This window comes from Hipposideros armiger, unplaced genomic scaffold (genome assembly GCF_001890085.2).
Source record: "Hipposideros armiger isolate ML-2016 unplaced genomic scaffold, ASM189008v1 scaffold_110, whole genome shotgun sequence".
NCBI lineage: Eukaryota > Metazoa > Chordata > Mammalia > Chiroptera > Hipposideridae > Hipposideros > Hipposideros armiger.
The window spans coordinates 3471030-3477750 of record NW_017731460.1 but is presented as its reverse complement, the minus strand read 5'-3'; the positions used below and the strand labels follow the sequence as shown (position 1 = coordinate 3477750).

The 6721-nt window shown below is 38.1% G+C and overlaps 1 protein-coding gene across 1 annotated transcript in view; it reads right to left on the bottom strand.

The window, feature by feature from the left end:
- Window positions 1-6721, bottom strand: part of GLCE (glucuronic acid epimerase) — a 144395-nt gene that overhangs the window by 78780 nt on the left and 58894 nt on the right. The gene's annotated exons all lie outside the window — the stretch shown is intronic.

Here is a 6721-nt window from a genome sequence, read left to right as displayed (position 1 = left end):
CCTGTTGGCAGCTCAGCAGCAGCTCAGTTCGGGTCGTGAATTGAACCGGTGACCCTGTTACTCAAAGCTCGCATTCTTGAGCGGGCTCTTAACCAACTGAGCCTCTCGGCTGGCCCCAAAATAAATAAATAAATACATAAATAAATAAATAAATTAAAATTCATGATCTGATCTTTATTCTAACCCGTTAAAAGCTTTCTGTGAGGAAAGATTATTTTACAGTAGGTATCAAAATTAGTTATACTTCAATTGCACAGATTTTGATATATCATTATGTCTATCTGGGCCATAAAATGGTATATGTGTTGGAAGTGACTGGGAAGCTTGAATTATCTCAAAATATGGCTTGCTGTTAGATTATTTCTTGAGTTCCTATTAAATTATACACTGCATGCATTCCGATTTTCTGAAAGAGCATTCCTGGTTTCATTTAGGTCCTAAAGATATAAAATGATTTTAACTTTTTTTTTTTAACTAATGTTAACTTATTTCATGAAAGCAAATCATTAATGACACCAGGAGCCTGGGTAGCAAGTTATTGTTTGACAGTTTCAAATGGAATTTGTACCCTTGGCCAAACCTCTTATAAAGATATGTTACCAGTTTGAGGGTGCATGGGAAAAAGTTAATTAAGTCAGCAAGTTAAGCATTTTATAGAACTAGGGTTTGAGGATTGGGTGGCAGACTTCTAAGATGCACCGCCAATGATCCCTGCTTCCTGGTATTCACATGCTGTGTAATGTCCCGTTCCTTTGCGTGTGGGCTGGGCCTAGTGACTTCCTTCTAAAGAACAGAATATGGGACAAGTGATGGGATGTCACTTCTCTGATTAGGTTATAAAAGATGGTGTCCTGTTTCTTGCCCTCCTGCTTACTTACTCTGATCTTGATTGCTTGCAAGCTCTGAGGGAGATGCTCTATGGAGAGATCCATGTGGCAAGAAACCAAGGGAGGCCTCTGGTCAACAGCCCAATGAGGAAATGAATCCTGCCAACAACCATCTGAGTGAGCTAGGAAGCTATTAGATGTGCTACAGGCCCAGTCAACTCATTGACTGTAGCCTTGTAAGAGACCCACCTAAATTGATCTGCTATTCTGATCCACTGTGAGATAATAAATGTTGTTTTGAGCTGCTACATTTTGAGTTACTTTACTACGCACCTTCCTTGAAATACATGGCTCCCAGAACACCCCACTCTCCTGTTTTTCATCTTTCTCATTCTCTTTTGCTGGTTCATTTTTCTACCCTCTAAATATAGAATGTTCTAGACCTTAGTCCTTGGACTTCTTCTCTCTTCTGTGATACTGTGGTTTATAATAAGAAATTATATATATATATATATATATATATATATATATATATATATATATATATATATANAAAAAAAAAAAAAAAAAAAAAGAGTGCAAGCTCCGAGCAACAGGGTCGCCGGTTCAATTCATGGCCTGAGCTGAGCTGCCGCTGAGCTGCCGGCAGGTGGCAGGATGGCTCAGCTAAAAAAAAAAAAAAAGTCTATTCATTCACAGAAAAGCCATAGTGAGAAGTTTGTTTAAATGTTACTTCTGGGTTGGTAATTCTTCACTATCTATTGATGAACACTGGTTTAAAGCAACTGTTGATTATTATTTTTTTAATATTTTTAAAGATTTTATTGGGGAAGGGAAACTGGGCGTTTTTCCAGGACCCATCAGCTCCAAGTCAAGTCATTGTTCTTCAATCTAGTTGTGGAGGGTGCAGCTCAGATCAAAGTCCAGTCTTCGTTTTCAATCTAGTTGTGGGGGGCACAGCCCACCATCCCATGCAGGAATCGAACCGGCAATCTTGTTCTTAAGAGCACGCGCTCTAACCAACTGAGCCATCCGGCCGCCACTGGCAGCTCAGCTCAAGTCGTTGTCTTCAATCTAGTTGCAGAGGGCGCAGCTCACTGGCCCATGTGGGAATTGAACCGGCAACCTTGTTCAGAGCACGTGTTCTAACCAACTGAGCCACCCAGCTGCCCCTGTTGATTATTTTTTAATTGGGCAAGTACTTTCTGGTTATTGAATGCAAGGGGGAAAAAGCAAAAGCTTGCCAATTTCTACGATGACAGCATTTATAAAGCTGCCTTTAGCACTTTAGGATTTTTACTAAGAAAAAAGAAAATGGAATACATGATAATTCTTAAGGCCTTTAAAAAAATTCTTCAGCAGGTGACTGATTAAATCTTAAATTGTCATCTGAGTCTGAATTACTTGAACTCAAAATTCCTCACTGTTTTTGGAGTAGAACATAGAAAAGAGAGCTAAGTCAAGTTCCTAACCACACAAAGGAAAAACAAAGTAAGCCTTTGTGAACAGTATCTGTTGAGCATCTAGCATGTAAAACACTGCAGTGGTGGGGTGAGGAAAGGGCCAAAACAAAGAATGTTAAGTACCCACTTTCAAAGAATTTACGTAAAAAGACACGAAGAATCCTTTATAAGGCATTGCTATATCTGTTTTGCTTGTTTTTATAAGTATACTGCTAGGTACACAAGGGCAGGGGCCATGCCTTGTTTTATTCACCACAATAACCCCACCCCAAAGCCTATCGCAATGCCTAGCACTTAGTACTCAAAAATTATTTGTTGGATAAATAAATACAATATTGAATTTGGCTTCCCTGACTCCGGGAACCTAGCCTCCTTTGACAGGCAGAATAATGGCCCTCCAAAGATATCCTTGCCCCCACTCCCCAATCCCCAGCCTAGTTTTCCTTGCATGGCAAAAGGTACTTTCAGTTATCATTAGGGTTAAGGACGTTGAGGTGGGGAGATTATCCTGGATTATCCAAGTGGGCACAGTCTAATCACGTGAGTCCTTTAAAGCAGAAGAGGAAAACAGAAGGTGTGTCAGACAGATGAAGTAGAAGGAGGAGGAGATACTGGAAGTGTTAAAAGGACTTGCCCTGTTGTTGCTGGCTTTGAAAATGGAGGAAGGAAGGCCACTGTAAAGAAATGAGGGTGGTAGGAGCTGGGAAGGGTCCTCATCTGACAGCCAGCAAGACAACTGGGATTTAAGCCCTACAACTGCAAAGAAGAGAATCCTGCCCTCCAGCCTCCAGAAAGGAATACCACCATGCAGAAATTTTAATTTTAGCCCTGTGGGACCCCTGTGTTATTCTACTGATCTACAGAGCTATAAGATAATATAATGTTGTTTAAACCCCTAAATCTGCAGTGATTTGCTATGGCAGCAATAGAAAACTAATACACCACCTTTAAATTCTACTGTAGCAATCCAAATATATAAGTATCGCCTCTTGCCAGCATCCTGCCACTACTTCAATAAAAGATCTAAAATTCTTAAATGCTTCCATTTGACCACAATCTCCTATTCTTTTTTATTATTATTATTATTTTAAGATTTTATTGGGGAATTGGGGGAGGGGAACAGGGTTGGGGAATCGGGGAAGGGGAACAGAAAAGTTGCTGTCCTTTTGTTCTTCAGTCTAGTTGTGGAGGATGTCGCTTCACTGGCTCATGATGGTATTATCATTGCCTCTTCCCAGGNAGCTCCAGGTTGAGCTGTTGTTCAGCATCTTAGCTGTGGAGGGCAGTGTCACTGGCCCTCATATGTGGGATCCGAACCGGGGCCCTCTGGCATCCGAAGCAAGTTCTTAACCATTGCGCCACTCGGCCGGCCCCTAACTTGTTTTTAAGGATACAATTGTTCTGAGTTTTACTAGTAAATTTAGCAACAATTTCACATTGCTACTCTGTATTTTAAAGAATCAGAGATTTTAAAAGAAAAAACACCAATTTACAATTGTACTAATTTCAAATGAAAAACAAAAAACTTCTGGGAGAAATAGTTTTTGCCGTTTTTGCCGTAAGGCTTTTTTCTTAGTATTACATTTGATGAGAAGTGAAACGGTCTGCTTCAAGAATTTCAGTTTATTTTCCCCAGAGCCACATTTGTAAAAATATATGACTTACACCTGGAGCCTTATCCTTTCTAACTGAAGCCATTTGTATGTAGTCGCTCTAATATTGAGTTGTCGGAAAAAGCATGACATAGTTTTTCTATGTTTTTCATTGCAAAAATGCGTCATGATTTTTCCGACAACCCAATAGTTTACTAAGGCCATTTTAGTTTTGACACCCATTAAAACATGCTTTTTCCTCCATGTAATCTCAGTAGATGTTCAATTTACTAAACAAAGGCTGCTTTAATCATTCAAATCTGATTCTAAAGATGGAATGCACTTATCAAAAGCTTTCAATAAGTCAGTAAATTTCATGTCTCTCTATGGCTTTGTATGTGTGAGTCACTCCTTTATGTCCATAACTATGAAGGGTTTTCCCCTCTCTTTTTAAAAGAACCAAGAGAACCTCAGAATGAAACTAGACTGCTATTTGTCACCGTGTACCAAAATTAACTCTAAATGGATTAAAGACCTAAACATAAGACCTGAAACAATAAACTGCATAGAAGAAAACATAGGTACTAAAACTTATGGACCTTGGGTTCAAAAAGGATTTTACGAATTTGACCTCAAAGGCAAGAGAAGTAAAAGCTAAAACAAATGAATGGGACTATATCAAACTAAAAATCTTCTGCACAGCAAAGGAAACCATCAACAAAATGAAAAGGCAACCAACAGAATGGGAGAAGATTTTTTGCAAACGATTCCTCTGATAAGGGGCTAATATCCAAAATATATAAGGAACTCATACAACTCAACAACAAAAAAACCAAACAATCCAATTAAACAATGGGCTGACGACTGGAGTAGACATGTCTTCAAAGAGGACATACAAGTGGCCAATAGACCTATGAAAAGATGCTCAACATTACTAATCATCAGAGAAACGCAAATAAAAACCACAATGAGATATCACCTCACACCAGTTAGAATGGCTATCATCAACAAGACAAATAATAGCAAGTGTTGGAGAGGTTGTGGAAAAAAAGGAACTCTCATACACTTAGTGGGAATATAGATTGGTGCAGCTGCTACGGAAGGCAGTGTAAGAGGTTCCTCAAAAGATTAATAGAATTACCATATGACCCAGCAATCCCTCTCCTGGGTATTTACCCTAAAAATCTGAAAACATTCATCTGTAAAGATATATGTGTTCCAATGTTCACTGCAGCTTTATTTACAGTGGCCAAGACATGGAAACAATCAAAGTGTCCTTCGATAGATGACTAGATAAAGATGTGGTATATATACATAATGGAATACTATTCTGCCATAAGAAAAGATGAAATAGTGCCATTTGTGATAACAGGGATGAATCTTGAGATAATTATGCTAAGTGAAATAAATAACTCAGACAGAAAAAGTTGAGAACCTATGCTTTCATTGATATGTAGGATATAAAACTGAAAGCAACAAAGGGACAAGACAAAGAAAGAAAGAAACAAAAAGTCATAGACACAGACGATAGTTTAGTGGTTACCAGAGGGTAAGGAGGGAGGGGAGTGGTAGATGAGGGTAAAGGGGATCAAATATTTGGTGATGGAAGGAGAACTGACTCTGGGTAGTGAACACACAATGTGATATATAGATGATGTATTATAGAATTGTATACCTGAAACCTATGTAACTTTACTAATGGTTGTCACCCCAATAAACTTTAATAAAATAAATAAAAATAAAAACCATGCTCAAAAAAAAAAGAGACCCTCAGTCATTTTTATTATTGTACCATTCACTGATATACTCATACTTCCAGCTTTCAAAAGTTTCCATTTAGTAAGAATTTTACATGTGAAGTAAATCCAACAGAATGCTACTTTCCTAGGCAAAAAAAGTTCACAGAAATCAACATCATCTAGCTGCTAGATGTAAACATTTTAAAGATTACCGTACATTAAGCCACCTTTGTAAAATAAAAGTAGCTATTACTTTCCTTCACCCAAGTTAGTATCATCCAAACTTAATATGACAATAGCCATCTCTACATAAGTAAATCAAATGAATTTTCCATCCACTATTCCAAAAGTTATTTTCCAAAAATGAAATTTTGTATAAACATATTTAGGCTATTGTTTGAAGACATAAAGAGTCATATTGATAAGAAATTATCCATTATAAAAATGATAAATTACCAAAGAATCATGAAAGAATTTTGGATGGAAAATTTGGTATGCATTGAAATCAAGGTGCCCCAAGACCCTATGTGACAGTTACACTTTGTAGCTCAAAACTGTGTTACAAGTATATTTAGCCACTCACTAAAAGTTTTTATAAAAAGTTCTGTAATGGTCAAGTTTGAAATTAATGCCTGCATAGATTTATAAATCTCACATACCTATGCTTACTCTAATCCATCATTACTAAAGTTCCCCATTGCTGCTTTCGGAAACCACATAATACAGAATTGTAACCTTGATCATCACTGAAAAAATTAAGAGTAACTATCTTTAGGAATCTTGATTTAGGAATCTTAAACAGCTGATTAAGAATCCTGTGGTTTTTCCATAAGAGTAGACTGACACTCAGCACCCAGTGGGGGCACAATAGGGAACTGTGTATGAGGAAGACAGAAGCTCAACAGTAGTAAACAACAGATAGCAAATCTTTTTCATTATTTAAAGTCTATTCGGGCCGGCCGAGTGGCGCGATGGTTAAGAACTCGCTTGGGATGCCAGAGGGCTCCGGTTCGGATCCCACATAGGAGGGCCAGTGACACTTCCCTCTACAGCTAAGATGCTGAACAACAGCTCAACCTGGAGCTGGGCTGCCATGAGTC